We start from the raw sequence: 19,073 nt of genomic DNA, 5'->3' as shown, positions 1-19,073 counted from the left end.
CATGACACTGTGACCATTTTGAACTTTTCTTTGTAAAATTAGTTGTAAATCTTTGTTGCAAGATTGGGAATCTAAATTTATATCTATTTCAGGCAGTGGGTCACATTGGAATTTCTGTGGGGATCTGTATCTGATGCTACTGTTTGCTTTTTGTTAGACCTTTGCTGCAGTATATTTTGTGCAAGGTGAAAATGAATTTGTACCTTGGTCTTCTATCTACTGATATCAATCGGAGTGCTGTTAAGGATGGTGTAATATGATTGGTGTAAATTTATTTTAGGTGCTTGATTTTGATGCTTTGCAGCCTGTCAATGGGTTTTATTAAGGAGCCTGGTGTAAATAATGTTACTAAAGTATAGGCATGCGTGGACCCGCTATAACTGGAAAAGATGCAAATTGATGCCCTTGACCTTCACAGAGATAATGGAATGAGGAAGTAAGAGTTGAAGAGGTCTGAAACTCAGCTCAGGGTAGTTGATGGTGGGAATCTGAGCATGTTTGTAGAGGTCACTTGAAGGACAGTGAATTAGGTTCTGAGTGTTCCACAACCAGGATTCCGGTCATCATTCCGTTACAGCATAAATGCTCTCTTTCATTAGAAGGAGCTATTAACTACATCTCTGAGGTCCACATTAAGAGAAAAGACACATTGATTCAGGCGTGCTGATGAACAGTACTCTGAAGGCAGGTTGGACATGTTTGTCTTTAGGAATAAACTCAACAAATTCTATTGAGATATTGCAAAGAAAGTGGTGAGGGAGGAATGAAGCAAATATGATTAAAAAAGAGGATAATGCAAATGATCTAGGTTGATGAAACATAGTACAAGTGAAGGTGCTTGTAATGATGGTGGGTCAAGCTGTTTTAATTGGCCATCTTATGTTATATGTTAAAACTCCCTTTTATCTTAGTGATATGATCTGGGCCTCCCACAACACAAGTCAATGCACCAATACAAATTAAAAATCAAATTGGACTACAACCCATATGCAACCTGCTGAGCAGGTGCGCCACTGGTCAACTGCAGAATTGATACATTATAAGGAAGGTCTAGAGGAGATCTTAAAGATTGACCGGAGTAAAAGCATCCTGTGGCTCAAGCATGTATCTTCTTGGTTTGAGAAATTGGGCCTGTGCCACTTTTGGGAATATCCGACACAGTTGACATTGATATCCAGGGAATTGTTAAAATCGACATTCTGGGCTTACATTCAAAATGATGTGTTATATGGCTCGGATAATGGTACATTAACAGCTAAGTTCCTTCTTTTCAAAGAGGTAGCAAGTTTTGAGCCCTTTTTAGACGAAGTTCGCCCTCAACTGGATAAATCCTTATATATAAAGTTTAGATATGGGTTGTTACAAATTATCACGAATAAGTCAAAATGGGCTGCAAACCAAGATGGAAATAGTAACTAATTTTGTAAACTATGTCAAAATGTGTCTAAGGAAACTGATTTACACATATTATTCTCCTGCCCGGTATATGGCAAACCCAGGAACAAATGGATTAAACCTATTTGTCGAAACATGAATACTAGATCTTGCCTAGAGGCAGGAAGAATATTAAAAACCGATACGTCACAAAAATTTTTTTTAGCGTTAGCAGATTTTTATTTAATGTGAGCCTTTTAAGGACAAAAGTTGGGTTAAAATTATAATGTTTAATACATTAAGAATAGGTGTTTTCAAGCTAGCAGCTGTTTTATAAATTATGCACATGCACTTTAGGTCTAATGGTGCTACAAGGCAACTTGTGTATCTACTAATTGCTATAAAGCATCTGTAAACCTATGTTGATCAAATGGGAATTGCATTTAAAGCTATATACAATGGATTTTGAGCCCATATTAGAGTAATGGATATTGATTTATACAAATGAAGTTTAAGGCATTTATGTCTAGTTTTAACTAATTTATATATTTTAATTGTTTTCATTTGCGTTTAAGAATCTCTATTAATTTTCGTAACGACAGCCCTTACTTTGATGAAGTGTTATTGAATGCAGGTGAAGCTGTTACACTCGTACTCAAACAAACTGTATGTGAATATTCATGATGTATCTTTTATGGTTTTATGTGAACCGAAGTAAAGAAATATTGAATTGAATTGCTGAGCAATACAGTGCAAGAAGTGTTTCAGTCCCACTAGATTAATGAACACCAAAACATTTTTGCTATTGAACACATTCAGAATAATGGTGAGAAGCATTATAAAATGTTTATTTTAAAATCCTAGTCTAGTGCAAAAATATGAATACTAAGTACAGAGATGCAAAAAGGAATGCAGCAATGGATGCATTGGTCAGAGAAAATAGAAAGATCATTTGTAACGTGGTTAGTGAGTTCCTAACATTCTAACACCCTAAAGCTATTTCTAGGCACTATGCTGAATTTTAGCAGAAGCATTAATTAGCAAGCCGGTGATCTGAGTTTCTTAAGATAGATTGCAATGCTATCAGTTTTTGTTAGAAAATTTATTTACCACAACTTTGTCCAGGAAATGACAACCACTTCTCTACTCTGATTTTGGCATGGCCCACAACAGGGCCTGGCTAGTGCTGCAAAACCAGTGTGACATCTCGTTTAAAAGTCCTATTATGAAGTCCCTCTAACCTATAATCAGATACAGGAGTTTTATAGCATCTGATCGACAACCTTATCTTTATATTTATAAACCAAAACTGCACTTGCAGACATTAATGTATGAACAAGATTCATGACTATAAATGCATCATCTTAATACACATAATGATCATATGCACCTATAACTAAAAACAAAAAAAGTCAACTTATACAGTGTGCATCCTTGATGTCAGGGCAGCGTTCATAACTGAAAACAATAAAATATGTCATCCTAGATAGTAAGCAGTTATGATGACAGCATGTGTACACATGCTGCGCAAGTTCTAAAAAGAGATAAAGGACTCTCAATCAATCAGGGGTTTATAAAGCGTGCTACTCACCCGTGAGGGTCTCAAGGCGCGGGGGGGGGGTTGCAGTTCTGGGTCAGTCGAAGAGCCAGGTCTTGAGACTTCTTCTGAAGGATTTGAGAGTGGGGAAGCGTCTGATGTTGACTGGGAGCTTGTTCCAGGTCTTTGCTGCGACGTAGGAGAAGGCTCTTCTGCCTGCTCTAGTTCTGCATATGCGAGGGGTCTCTGCCAGGGCGAGGTCCTTGGAGCGGAGGTTCCTCTTGGGTACGTGGAAGGAGACTCTTTTGCTGAGGTATTTGGGTCCAATGTTGTGGAGGGATTTGTAGCTGTGGGTAAGTAGCTTGAAGGTTACTCTCTTCTCGATGGGGAGCCAATGGAGGTCCCATAGGTGCGGGGTCATGTGCTTGTGTTGTGGGGTTCCGAGGATGAGTCTGGCCGCAGTGTTCTGGATGGTTTGGGGCTTGTGTAGCAGGGTTTTGTTGATTCCAGCATAGAGGGTGTTGCCGTAGTCCAGTCTGCTTGTTCTGATTGCGTGGATGACGGTCTTTCTGCATTTGTGGGGAATCCACTTGAAGGTCTGTCGGAGGATGCGGAGGGAGTTCAAGCAGGTGGAGGCGACGGTGTTGATCTGGCGGGTCATGGTGAGGGAGGAGTCTAGGATGATGCCGAGGTTCTGGGCGTGGTCCGTCAGCATGGGTGGGTTTCCGAGAGCAGGGGACCACCAGGAGCTGTCCCACGCTGTGGGGAGGACCCAGGGACGAGGACCTCGGTCTTCTTCGAGTTCAGCTTGAGACAGCTTTCGCTCATCCAGGCTGCAAAATCTTTTGTTCCTTCTTGGAAGTTGAGTCTGGTGTCTTCGGGGTTTTTAGTGAGAGAGAGGATGAGCTGGATGTCGTCAGCGTAGGATACTATGCTGAGTCCATGCTGTCTGACAATGGTGGAGAGGGGGGGCCATATAGATGTTGAAAAGTGTGGGGCTGAGTGAGGATCCTTGGGGTACTCCACAGTTGATCTCTGTTGGTTCGGAGAGGAAAGGAGGGAGTCTGATCCTTTGTGTTCTGCCAAAGAGAAAGGAGCGGATCCAGTCGAGGGCGGTTCCTCGTATTCGGGCGTCATGGAGTCTGGCTGCGAGGGTGCAGTGTAAAACGGTGTCGAAGGCTGCCGAGAGGTCTAGTAGGATGAGGGCCGCAGTGTGGACCTGGTCGAGACGCATGCGGATGTCATCGGTGGTGGCGAGGAGGGTGGTCTCGGTGCTGTGGTTGCTGCGAAATCCAGACTGGGAGGAGTCGAGAATGGTGTTCTCTTCGGTGAAGGTGGTCAGCTGGGCATAGACGAATCTCTCAGTGACTTTGACTGCGAAGGGAAGGAGAGAGATGGGCTGGTAGTTTTTCAGGTACGTTGGGTCAGCCGAGGGTTTCTTGAGAAGGGGCTTGACTTCTGCCTGCTTCCAGACTTCGGGGAACATGCCGGATTCGAGGGAAGTGTTGATGGTCTGGCATAGTTCGGGAGCTATGGTGGTGGCAACTCTGTGGTAGATGTGCGGTGGGCAGGGGTCTGTGGGAGCCCCTGAGTGGGTGTTCTTCATGGTCTTGGTGTTGTCTTCAGTGGTGGCAGGTTTCCAGGTGGTGATGATCGGCCGATTGTCGGTGATGGTGAGGGTGGTGGTGTCAGGAGTCTGTTCGCTGAAGTTGTCGTAGAGGGCTTTGATTTTCATGTGGAAGTAGGAGGTGATCTTGTTGCATAGGTCCTGGGATGGGGGGACATCCATGGCTTCACTGGGGGGTTTGGTGAACTGCTGTATGATGTTGAAGAGTTCTTTTGTGTTACTTGCGTTGGAGTGGATTTTGTTCTTGATGAAGGTCTTGGTGGCTTTTATGCGCTGGTGGTATTCATTCATGGCGTTCTTATAGTTGTTCTGGTCTACGGTAGTTTTCTTGTTCCGCCACAGTTTCTTGAGGTGTCTACAGGAGCACCTGGCTTCTTGGAGGTCGGTGGTGAACCAGGCTGTCTTCAGGGGATGTTGAGTGATGGGGTGGCGGAGGGTTGCAAGCTTGTCAGTGCAGCTGGAGATCCGGCGGTGTAATTCTTTCGCTGCGGAGTTGGTGTCAGTCGTGCCTGAGGGGGGATCTTGCAGGAGGGACATAATGTTTTAGAGATTAAAGGAAATAAGTAAGTTGTCTAACCATGTCTGTGGTTTCATTCACATACTTTCAAGTCTTTTTTATGATTCAGATCTAATGGGGTCATTTAGACAATTGTGTACAGTCTGTGGTTCCCTGGGGGAGGGTGGATGTCAATGTCCTCCTCCACCTTTGCAGGAGTACGTTCACCCCATTTTGAGATCCCCGCGTTCCTGGCAGGGATCTCAGGACTGTGAAGGCAAGTCACTGCAGCTCTATTCAAAGCACTGAAGGGGAGCCAAGCAGGTGCTTTGCTCAAGGCAAGCCCTCAGCAAGTTGTTTGCAATGAGAAAATAAAGCAGGACTTTGTTTTCTCTATAAACAGCAAGTGGCCCTGACATATGGACCAGTCTATGTTTTCCTTGCTTGAACCCACAAAGCTTCATGTGGCATGCATGGAGAAGGAAGACGAGTCTCTTACACAGAATGAGAGGGACCCTTAACTGCCCAAAGGACTAGGGTTCAATCAGAAAAACACAAAAGGTTGTCCTTTGGGAATAACCTGATAGTTTTTACACTTTGTCACCTCATTCACATCAAAATTCATCCACCAATGGAGATTGCTGCTCTGGTCAAAAAAACAATGCAGTAGCACATAGACCTTATTTATAAATCTGCAAATTGGTTTAATAAAAATATTTTTCTTCACACAATTTAAAAACTTCTTCATGCAAAATACATTGTATGTGGTAACAACAAAATTCATAAGAATCTTCGACAATTTCATAGATACATTTGACAAATTAAAACACAATAAACAAAAACAGCGAGGGTTAAAAAGAGAGACTAATATTTGTCATGAACGCCTACATACCATAATCCGTCTAGCTTGATGTGACTCTAGATGCTGACGCATTACAATACATCAGGGTTCATTTCTAAAAACGGATTCATGGATATGGTCCTTCATGACAAATAGTAGTGTCTCTTTTTAACCCCTTTTTTGTTTTGTTTATTGTGTGTTGATCGTACAATGCTTTAGTGGAAATCAAGACCTGTATATTTGCTAAGCAACCAATTATTAAAGATTTCTTCTGTACCAAGGCAGGAGACAACAGTGCTCATCTCAGCTTTACCATTTTCATCTTAGATAGATATTGGAAACAAAATAAAGTAAAAAACTACAACAGAACACATAGATGCAGCAGAGGAAATTTAGAAAACAATCAGATATAGGCTATGCATGTGATCACAAATTGTAGCAGTGGAGTAATGCAAGGGAGCAAACATAAGGAGGACACATTGATGCAAGAATTGGTTGCAGTGGAAACCTGTGAACCCGTACACAGGGTGCAACAGTTACCTGCTTCAGATTGAAGCATTGTCTATTTAATGGGATGTAACAGGCATGGTAATTGTCTGTTGATATTGCTTAATGCAGATCACCTTTCATGATGTAGAGGTTAGGTGTAGATATGGTGAAATCTTTACACTATGGAACTCTGTGTATCAACTTGAGCTCTGAGGAGCAAATCAAGGAGAAACTGTGAGTGATCTACTCCAGAAGGATAATTTAGGCAAAATGCGGCCATAACCAACTGCCTCCAGTAGATTGGGTCTGCAATAAAGTGTAGCAGGCTGGGATGGTACAGGGGCGAAGGGCATCTTTGCACTGTGAATAGGTCGAGTCCTAAAGCCTTCGAAACTGCTAACCATTAAAAACTGGTACACATCCAGGAAACGTGCATAGCTTCTCTGATACTTTCCTTCAATGGTTCACTTCACTATACAGCATGTTAATCAATGTCTCCTGCCTCATCCAACCCCCCCTCATCCTAAACATCTGTTTGAAACGCTGCTGATGCATATTCTGTAACAACATTAAGTTCCATCTCTTTGCTTTTGTAACTACGTAAACTATCTTCAATCACAGACATCCGGTGACCCACAACCGGCCTGGAGCTAATGGAGAATTGCACGTCATTTAACTTCCCACGGAGGTAACCAAAGAAGGACACAACTCCTTTTGCACGCCAATATTCTCCAGCAAATACAGAGTTAAACCCTTTGAAAGACAATACATAATGCCCCATCAGCATCAGAACCTGCCCCCACTCTGTTCAGCACTTTTTTTCTTTACTGCTGTGCTTGTATTATAAAACTAGCATACTCAGACACAGGTGGATATAATCTACATCCTTTTTCATCTCCATCGAGGCATGTCACCATAACAAAGATTGGAATGCCCTACTATTTTACATTCTTTTCCTTCCTCCTCCTCCGCCTTCTCTTCTCCTTGCTCTTCCTCTTCCTCTTCCCTTCTTCTTCTTCATCACTGACATACCTCTCATAGAAGGAAAGGAAAGTTGCATCTATCTATGGAGAGAACATAGCGACCAATCACTCTCCTCGCCGTGGTTCACGGACAATACTGTAAAACGACAAAAGGAGAAAGCAGAGTAGTTTTTCACCTCAATTCAAGCTATAATACAAAACGTAATTTGTAAAAAAAAAAAAAATGAAAACATTGATGCAAGCCAGTCGAGGTTTTTTGTTTAAAAAATCAAAAGTTCTAACTGTCTTTGGTGTCTGCTCCATAATACGGAATAAATCGTTCCACATATTTGGGTAGATTATAAACTAGCAATTTCCGTGTATAGCAAATGAGCCTTTTGGGAGGCATGATAGCTGGCAATTAAATTAAAACAACACCAGCAGGAGAAAACCTCCCCTTTTAATTTGAATACCTGGAAATTAAAATTGAAAATTAGAACAGTGATATGAAATCTGATGGTAGAGTCAATGAAATCCATTTTATGGGGCAATCTGGGATCTAGTGCAACACCAGCTGTGTTCCTTTGAAGGGTCTTGTGTTTTATCATCACATAAATCATAGAAACAATCTCAACCATTTTATCAGGTGATAGATTTGTTTCTGCAACTTTAAAATTAATGTATCAGGAATCAAAATAACTGTGTTGCACAGTATTGTATAGTGACTATTTCACTTCTACTGTAATTTACAAATCAAGGGTATGTATCGACAAAGATATACATATGCACCACACCAAGGAGCAACAATAAAGCTCACTGCAAAATGTAAATTAATGCAAACAAACAAAAAACGTGTTTGACACTTTGCCACATAGAAAGAAGCCCCCTGAAAAGTGGCAGTAAACCTTCACTGAACAAAGTCCATTCATGACATCAAAATGGAAGAAAATACATTGACAGAACGGTGTCTACTATATTTTTGTTTTTGTAACCTACATCGAATGCTGCTGATTTTGTTCTGCTCATTGTAACTTTTAATAAAAACTTTTTAAACATAAAATAGAAGAAAATTATTAAAAACGATTTAAATCCTTTAAATGAAAGATGATTCGTGCATCTGTTTTATTTCCCCTCATTTTGTACTCAAACGTCCACTGCTGCAATTTTTAGTTCGTTTTCTTCTTTAGAAGCATGCATGGAAGGTGTAGCCAGTCCTGACAGAATGCACCAGGCTAGTCAACACCTGTGGCACAATGCACAACAGGTGGCATCATAACAAGAGGCACAACTTCTGAATAAGTTTGGATCTTTAATATATTTTTGGTAGCGGCTTTACCTGTGTTGCATAAAACTCACAAGTGCATAAGTGGTCAACATTCTGCACTCTTATTAACAACTGTTCCGTTTCCCCAAATTCCACACTTTGGCACTACAGATTACCAGCGCGTGTTCAATCCAAAATCACTTTCGTCCATTGCTTCATGAGAGACAAATTCAATGTGAAGTTGGAAGCAAAAGTCCAACATTCTACCGAGTCAGAAATGTTAACAGTGTAGAAGTCACATAATTGGCTTCAGAAAACTCATCATCTTATTTATACCATATGTTACCATCACCAAAGTCACAGTGGTTCGCTTCACAAAAAAGTCATTATAATGTGGTGGGCACTCATTGACAGATGGTCCTCTAAAGAGCTCCAACTCATTAAAGATAAAGCCATTATCCTTAATTGATGTTTGAAAATAATCCTTCTGACACAATAATATCACTTATCTATGACCACGACCACACACTGGCCTTCCCTGGAGCGAGAAAAGCTTACTTTCACATTTTCAGTGCTGAAGCTGAGAACACCAAGAAAAACCTTGAGTGACTCCGTCACAATGAGTATATGACAACCTAGAGCCGTATTACACATGGGGGCTTATTACGATGTCAGTCGAAGTTGTCTCCGACCGACACCATCTCGGTTCTGACTGCCTGATTACGATGCAACCAAATACTGTTCGGTTGGATACTCCCATTTCTCTATGGGAGCCTGTGTTACAGCTATAAACCAGCCGTAATACCGACTCCCATAGAGAAATGGTTGTGTGTGTGTATAAAACCCTGCACACTGTGGCATGCACCCCATGGTGCCTGTCACACAGTTCATGGATTTACAGGGAGGCACCCTACGTACCCTCTCGGCCATAACCATAGGCCAGGGAGGCTAGGGACACTGCTAGGGGCCCATAAAGTTCCTTTCCTGCAGCATTTCCGTGTCATAAAGGCCGTCAGGGAAAGGCTGTGGGACATCGACATCTAATCCCGATGGCAGAAACTCCATCCATAGGGAATTACGGTGCGGTTCCAACTAGCCGTAAGACTCCAAGAGCCAGTCAGAACCACGTCGGAATGACCGGTTCACACTCCGACCGCTGACATCGTAATTCGGCAGTCAGACCTCAAGACGACCGTGTCGGTCGGAAAGCCTGTGACTGCGGTCGGAAAGCTGCCGACTGGCGGTCGGAGGCTTTCAGACCAGCATCGTAATCGGCCCCATTGTGGCCCAGAAGTGCAACCAGTGTATATGCCCACTTCTGACGGCTCTTGGGCACTCTGATGTTACAGAAGGGACTGCAGACACTTGTGTGGCCTCTTCCATAATACTGATAGTGCTGGTACACATGTAGGGCAAACACTTTCTTCAGAGGGCATTCCCTCATTTGCACCAAATTGAGGAAAACCTTTAGGAATTGATGCTACAGATTTTGTCTGCCTTTTTATGAAAATGCATTCTGCACTAAACCCTTCGTGGTATTTTTGTATTATTGGAGGTAACTTTAAGAATGTTTTAATCAAGCTTTTATGAGTGCTTTACAACATTTAATTTTCTGTGAACCTTTTATGCATAATGCAATTTTCACCAAACTGTATAATTGCATCTTGTACCACTGGAGGTAATCTACAGAACACTCTCAAGTGAGTCTTATGGTTGTTCTACAGATTTGACCTTTCTGTGATGCAATTTTGCATTGTAGTTTAATAAAACATTTTAAGATTAATCTTAATCGAATAATGATAACAGAGTGAGAGGATACTCAATTATCTTAATATAAACTCTTTAGAACAATGGGCAGTAGTTCCAATTAGTGTTGATTGGTATTTATTATTTTTGTCCCTGAACTACTGTGTATTTGGAAAATTGTTAATCTGAAGTATTTGATTGTTCCAACAGTACTAAAATGTACAATTCAGTTCAAAGTGAGATCCCATCAAAGAGCAATTGCCTATGCAAAGTATGATAATCAGCACCTTAGGTAGGCCACCAGTTATTTTTCATAGCCAGTTCTCAGTCAGAGAAACAGCATTGTTTATCAATATAGTGTAATGCATTAAGCTCCTATTAGCATGCTAAGGGAATATATATCAATTTAGACTAAAGTTTCTCTGTGTGCCTGCGTTATTTGTTTTGCAAAACAAGTGGAATGGGCTAAGCTAATGAAGAATTGTTGAGATCAAGGACAAATTTACATGCATGTTGCCTTTGCGATTGACCAGTTCATCTTCTGTACAGCACATATACGTCAACATTGCATAATCATTCTTTACAGCCACAGTCGTATTAGTGAGGAATTTTCTATAATGGCAGGAGTGATCAACGCAGTGGACGCCTGGCAGCCTGAGTTAAATGTTGTGTTGCAGAGACGCTTGTGAGCAAAACCAATGTAGGTCAATGTGTCTTTCCACCTCCTGGATTAGAAAGGTCCAAAAATTTAAAGGGCACCTTGGAAGGAAATGGTGTTTGACTATTGTGTTATTAGGCTTAATTGTTCAATTAGGCCTGTTTATAAAAGTGAAGTGACAAGACCTACTGAGATAGCTGATATAAAGTCCTGAGGCCATAACACAAATGGGCACGCTAGCAGAGGGCAGGATGAGTGCTTCTCTTTAACACACTGCATGGTTTATGTTGAACTTAGCACAGCATGAGGACAGAGAGAGGATACTGCAGCAGCTTGTATCTGGACTGTGCTACCTACAGCGCATATGCTAATTGGGAGGATTTACAAGTCATTTCAAAGTTTTAAATACAGGCCTATAGCTCTACACCAGCGCACCTGTGCATGATACAGGCTTGGAGGTGACTCACCTTCTTGGGCCTCAGTATGTTTATTTATATATTGCATATTTCTACGATTCTGCAGACTTTTTCTTTATAATTGAGACTTTACTATGCAGCACATTAGTGAAATAATTTATTTATATTTTTCTCATTTAAAGCATGATTATTTTATGTTTGTCATTGAGAGTTCATGTTCCCTAGCACCATATGCTTTATGAGCCGTAGGCTTCATTCAGTTTGCCTTTTCTCATTATCCTAACTGCAAGAGCTGATCCACTTAATGCATACAGATATGCAAACCAAATAACCATCCGTGTTAGCTCTGTGCGGAACGATTCCGCAGAACAAAATTGATTTGAAATTAACTCAGATTCGTAAATCACATTTTAAACAGTTTATCTGAGAGTTTATAGAGTGATCGATGAAAAGATAGCAATTAATTTACGTATCATGTATGTTGTCAAAAATAGGGGATTTAAGTGGGTGCTGTGTCTACCATTACAGTATCCTTAGGATTTTATTTCCCGTTTCCTTTGCTATAACAATTGTTGTAATTTTATGCTGGGCGCTATTGTTTAATAGAAGGGCCTCTGTTTTTTGTTTTAAATGATCTCCTTTGTGACACTTTTGATATTAAATGAAAATATTGCGTAATTATCCAACAGTTTTTCATGGTCACCACTTTTAACTTCATAGGCTTACATATGTTCTTGATAGGTAATTAAAATGTTATTTTGTAATTTATATTAAAAATCAATACAATACATTTACTTACACAATGATAAGACATCATTAAAATTATAATCAATCATCAATTAAAATCCATAGTCATAAAGTTGTGTACATTGCACCTAATAAGATTCATTTAGTCTGTGTCTTCAGTCACGGCTCTGCCAATGACATTAATTAAGTAAGGCACCCAAGGCCTTTATTAGAGACCCCAGAAAACAGAACTGCGAAGTGTCTTTAAGTGTTCTTGAGCTTGCTTGCTGGAAAAGTGGGTTCAAAGATGTATTCCTCAAATCCTGTATAAGTGGACATAAGCAAATGAAATGTTCTACTGTTTCAGGGAATAAATTGCACACGTGGCATTGGCTTTCGTTATCCCCAGTCTTATTCCAAGACCCCTCAAAATGCATCAATTGGAAATATAAAAGTCTAAAATGTAGAAAAGCTTTTTTTACACACATATTTAAATTGGAATCTAAGTAGGGTTGTCTCTTATTTATAAAAGTTGCATATGTATTATGAAAATGTTTTATTTTTTATTAAGCAAGTAAATCACTTTCATATGATACCAATTGTATCTTCTTTTTAATTAGCAGTTTATGGGTCATTTTAGGGATTGCTGCTAAGATTTGTATCATAGTAAGCTGATGGTTTCCTGGTAGAGGCTTCAGCTCCATGCCCATTGCTATCACATGATCACCTGGGTACATTTCGAGAACCTGTCTGATTAGTTCCTTTAGACAGTGAAAAGATGCATTCTGACAGCCACATAAGTATTTGAGCACATTCATAATATTTAAAACAGTAAGCTGAGTAAGACCAAACTCTAGTCTGAACATAGCATGTGGAGTCAAACACCATAAGGTAAATATTTGCCGGGTAAAATGTAATTAAAGTTATATTTAAAACCTCCATAATGTGTTTATTAAATACAATTGACTCATATAAAATAATTGGATGCATTTTCACTGTGAAAACTGTTAGCACGGGACCCACAGCAAACCCCCCCCATATAGATGTGCAAAACGTGCAATGGCTATCAGCACTAGATTAAATCTGTTCCTGATATGTTCCAGATGCAACGACAATGTGAGTTTTACATTGTAGGTCACTTCTAAATACGAAAACCCTGTGACCTGTTTGATTGCCTTGTCCAATTTCCAAATGGATCTTGACTCTATTTGACCAAATCACATTATTTTTGTGTTGGTGGGTTTAATAAGTAAACCATTCTCTGTACTATATGTTCCCAATTGTTGTAACTGCTTTTGAAGGCCCATCTTGGTCGCCGTAATTAGAAAAAGATCATCAGCGTAAATTTGGGGTGACAATTTCTTGCTGGCAAATTTTGGAGGAACCCCGCCATTCTGATTGAGTATTGGGGTTAGGTTGGCAATATAAAGTGCAGATTGCAAGGTGCCAATATACATCCTTATTTAAGGCAGTTAGAAGCTTGTATCTTTGGTTTTAACCCTTGGGCTATGGTTAGCTTCATTTGGATCCAAGTATCTGTAAGAAGATCAATTAATAACGGCAAAAGAACCTCATAAATTCCCCATTGAGACAACTTTATCCGCAGCCTGTATCCTAAAGCCTTATCAAAAGCTGTAGAAAATCCACAAAACTGACAAATTTGTTCATTGAACTTCAGTGTCCGATGAATTAAAGGGCTAAAATGCATATGTTGGCCATAGTGAAGCATTTAGGTCTAATGCTATTTTGATTAACAGGAAGATGATTGCCTCCCCCGGTCAAAGCTCATAAAAATGAGTGAAGATACTTGGCAAATAACTACTGGCTTCTAATTTAGGGCCTTAGGACCTTTTTTATAAATTCGTTGAATATATGACCCTTTCCAAGTCGCTTGAACTTGCCGGTGAAGGGTAGATTGAGTGATATGTTCTTAGTAGTCGTGCTGTTAGAAGATGTCTCAATGGGGCATATCAACAACAACCGGCGATAATTATCGCTGAGCGCACTTATCTATTAGCAACGCTTATCTCATCAGCGATAAAAATCCTAGCGCTAACTGGCTAACGTGAGATTATCGCTGGAAACCCAGCGATAATCTCATGTTAGCTAGTTGATAGGGACTCACAAACTTCGCCATGATATCCACCTTCCATAGGATACCATGGCTAAGTCAGTCCTGAAGCAGGTGTTAGGAAAGTAGTGATAACAGGTGTTATAGCTGTTTTTCCTGACGCTATGCTTCATAGCGTGGGGCTTGATGATAGGGGAAATGTCGCTTAGCGACATTTCTCCTATCATGTCAGGTCAGGAACGCCCACTTTGCATCTCATGAGAGATGCAAAGCTGGGCGTTAGACATCCCCACGCTAAAGCAAGGTTTCACGTGGCCTTGCTAATATAGCGATAAAATTATCGCCGCTTTTCGGCCGAAGACGGCCGCTAAAGCGGCGATAATTTTTTATCGCCTCGTTGTAAATATGCCCCAATGTAACTACGAAAAGTAGAGGTGAAGTGTGCAGAATGTGTTGGGACAGTCTTCCATATCTAACATGCATTCATTGATCATGGGGTGAATGAGGGTCCCCTGAAAAGTTGGGGGTACCCTGAAAACTTGACATTCTAGAATTGCAGGGCAGCAGGGGACCGCATTATGCCCAAGGTGATATATATAAGGTACACTAATCACACATGCACAGGAATGACTTGCAGTGGTCCTGGAACAGGCGCATCAATTCATCAAAATGCGAGGAGTAGCAGAAGTGATGTCACACACCCACCATTTGACACAGTGACTTCACAGAAAGTGACATATGATCTTTAGGACTGAATCCTCCGAGGAAGTGATATAATAAAATGCATTTCTAACACAGATAAATGTCCTTTTATTATGACACCTATATTTTAAATAGGTTGCTAACAAGGTAAGAAAATTACACATTTATCTTTTACATTGAATGAAAAAATATATGCATGTTGGAAGAGCAAAATATAGTGCCATAAAAACAAAAAACTACACTAGCAAGGCAAATTGCTAATACCTCAAACTGTCATGATTAAACGGAGTTTCTAGTGTACAACCCAAGCATAAAATGTATTGCTGAATTACAGAAAAATGAACTAAAAGATTAAAAAAAACAATAGGGTTTTGTCCATCTAAATTTCTTCACATAAACTATATGTTGAATGTGAACTATATTACTGACGTAAATAATTCTTTAGCGTTGTTAATACGTTTTGATTAACATCGCTTGCAAGGCATTATCACTCATTCAAAGGACAGAGGTGATTTTTATTCAAATATTATTTTCCATGAGTTGACAATAATGAAAACCTGCAAGTTCTTGTCTAAAAGTGTGCATTGCTTTGTATTTAATGTTTTTATTTATTTGGAAGAGTATACATTCCACTGCTGTGTTTAGGTTGAACCTGTTGCAGCACGCATGTGCTGTTGTTTGGCAATTATCCTTAGTGAAAAAAAAACCTCTCAGAAAAAGAGGCTTTTAGCCTGCCCCTTACTTACATATGTTGACATCCTTACCATCCTTCTCTGTTGCCTTCTACTTCGGCAATGCGAGTAATGCAGTACCTCCTTGTCTTTGTGTGGAGCATGGACCTACGCCGGAAGGTATTGGGTTTGCTTTACATGAGCAGCAGTAAAATTGCATAAGATCACATTCATTATTTTTAAGGCAGTGGTTTTTGAGAGATTTGCCCTGAATGGCAAGATGTTGAGGTGATGCCAAGACTCATGTCTGGTTCTTCAGTTCCAATATTGGCATTTATGCCCGTAGAGCCAGATCCTTCTTCCCCCTCCACTACCTACTCATGCATTTCACTTTTACAAATCAAGACACAAGAAACAGATATCTGTTGTTCATTTTATGATCTCCCTTGCATCCAAACACAGCAAGAAAAATCAAAACTTCTTAGTGTCCTATTACACCCACCCCCACCACCTTCCTTCTGATTTCCACCATGTTTAGGCAGTTAGAAAGTTGTAAGGGACAGTCTGCATATGGCACAGATTTAGCCTGATTGATATACTGCCATGAAAGTGCTTGTCTATTGTCTGTCACCTGCTGCCTTTCAGTCTCAAAAACACAGTAAGTGTGTGGTGGTCAATACAGAGGATATAAGTGAATGCATCATCACATTGATGAACAAAGATGTTTGCAATCTGAGGTTCCTATGTATACAAGGAAAGCATGGAATTTGCAATTTGCACCCTTACATTCATTATTCACACTTTTATTGTTGGTACTCTGGATTGTTGTTTGAAGCAGGGGCTTTCAAGAGCTAGCTCCTGGAATACACACTTGCCCATAGTTAAATTGTGCCATCCTGAGCACTACTGTTGCTTGGACAATCTGCTAAGTGCATTAGGGAAGAAAAAAGCCTAGGAAAAGCTAATATGTCTTGCCTTGGTTAGAGCTATTGGCTTCTGTCAATGTCTTTAAACCATGTTGTACAGCCGTATGGCTGCTGTGCAGCATGGCTGAAAGTTAGAAAAAAATACATTATGCTGTCCATGTTATACCACTTTTTTACTAATTCTCAACCATGATGTACTGTTTTACTATAGCAATCTCAGTAGTATAAGTGTGCTGACTATAATTTATTTTGATTTGCTTAAGTTATGTAGCAATACAAAATTATCCACTTACTTCTCCTGTAATCACTCAGTTTGCAAACAGTAGCCTTTCAACCAATCTTGAGGCTATATTTAATCATGATGTGCTGCTCAGGCTCAGCCCAGAGCCCAGAACTAGTTTATGTGCCTGCAGTGGATGAAGTGGATTCACGTAACCTCATATTTCTCTGAATTAGTGCATTATTGTTGACAGCACAGCTCAGAAAGAGAAAGAGAAACCCCCTGCACTGATTCTGAGCTGTACCATCTGAAAATCAAGCCACAACTCAAAGTAATTTAGGAATATTTTTAATTTATAAATATTGTTACATTAATTTTTAAAGACAAAATAGGACTTTAAAATATTTCATAACTAAATAAAAAATATGTTCTACTTTTATATATATATTTTTTCTGACCTACACAAGATCTTTTTTGTTTTTTATTTATTTTTAAAAGATTAATTTTCAACTTAAAGTGATCACAAACATTGGTATTCATACATGTCAATCAAAGTATAACAGGTTTTCATCGCATGACAGTGCATAGTGGATTAATCAATCATAGAAGGTGAATGTTTCTCATTTCTTGACATTTCCATCTCTACAGTTGAGGATGTACATAAGTCCCCTCTATGCGCATTCCACCCGCTCCATTTTTTATCCCATTTCTTGGGACATCCTCTTGATTTATATACTTCTTTTTCTGTAATCATACTTTTGTCAAGTTCAGCTGCCCAAGCCTTAATTGAAGGTTTCTTGGCTGCCCCAAAGTTAATTGCAAGTGCTCTTTTAAAGTGTAACCCAGGGTGACAAATTGCTGTTCCACTTCTGTGAGATCGGTTGCTTCCCAAATGTTAAGGAGCCCCAGCGATGGTGTCAAAGTTATTTGTTTTCCTGTAGCATCTTGCATATGTGTTGTGGCCCTACCCCATATAGGTCGTATTTGGGGACACTCCCATAAGGTGTGATAGAAGGTTGCCTCTTGGTGACAGCCTCGCAAACATAGCGTGTCCTGCCTAGCACCCATTCTCGCTAACGTCACCCCTGTAAGATACGTTCTGTCAAGGATTTTCAATTGGATTAATCTGAAATGGAGGGTGATAGCTGCTTCCCTTGGGGACATTAGTGCTGTTTGCCAAACCTCGTCTTCGATTTGTCCAATCTCAGCTTGCCACCTATCCCGGAGAGTTCGAAAGGGATCTGGTAAGTTGTTACACAGTTTGCGGTAAGTTAGTGAGATGGCTTTGTCTGGGATAGGTTCAGAAAGCAAGCGGTCTTCCAAAGGTGAAGATTCCGGCATGTTACCTATATCTGGGAGTGCTTGTGTGAGGGCATGGCGAATCTGCAAATAGCGGAAAATCTCTCCTTGGGCCAGTTTGTACTTGTCTTGTAATTCACCAAATGTTAGGAGGTTTCCCTGTTTCACTAAGTGAACTTTGCTGGAAATTCCAATTGTATCCCACTTATAAAATCCTGGTTGGTGTCATAGGAGCCCTAGTTTTTGAGAGGACCACAGGGGTGTAGCTTGAGTCAGCACCCCTGTCCAACCCAGACATTTAGCCGCTTAGTGCCTCACAGTAGGGCCCAGATACCTCCCTTTTCGCTGTTTTGTATATAGGGCTCCCAAACACCCTTCTCTTCCGATCTGATATCTATCCAACATGTAGGCAGGGTCTTTCGGAGTACAATACAGCCAGTGGTTTATTGCCACTAATTGCGAGGCCCAATAATAGAGTTGTATATCTGGAAGTGCGATCCCCCATCATACCACCCCTTGGTCAGTTTGTGCAGCGCTATGCGAGGCGCACCCCCACTCCACAGTAGCGATCGGATCTCGCTTTCAATATTTTTTAAATAAGAGTCGAGAACTTATATGGGTGGTTTTGGAGAATATATAAAAATCTCGGAAGAGCGAGCATCTTAAACAGGGCAGCTCGCCATAGCAACGAAAGTGGCAGAACTCTCCAATGTTTTACGCTGTTACAAAGGCAATCTAAAGGGACAGCCAGATTTCTCTCATAGAAAAGTTGGGGGTCTGGGGTAATAAAAACTTCAGGGTACCAAAATCCGTCAAGGGCTATTTCAATCTCACACCCTGAGGGAAGCTTGGGAATGGGGCCCATAAGAAAGTACAGCACCGATTTAGTCCAATTAATGGAGTAGCCTGCATATTTGCCGAAATTTGTGAAAATATTTCAAAGTCTATGTATTGAGGCATATGGGGAAAATAGATTTTTTAGAATGTCGTCCCTTCCTCCCATTTTATTCCCCTGAGTACTACATTCCCTCTACCCAGGACGCCAGTG

This window comes from Triturus cristatus, chromosome 6 (assembly GCF_964204655.1).
Source record: "Triturus cristatus chromosome 6, aTriCri1.1, whole genome shotgun sequence".
Lineage (NCBI taxonomy): Eukaryota > Metazoa > Chordata > Amphibia > Caudata > Salamandridae > Triturus > Triturus cristatus.
Note: the sequence above shows the minus strand (reverse complement) of the source record.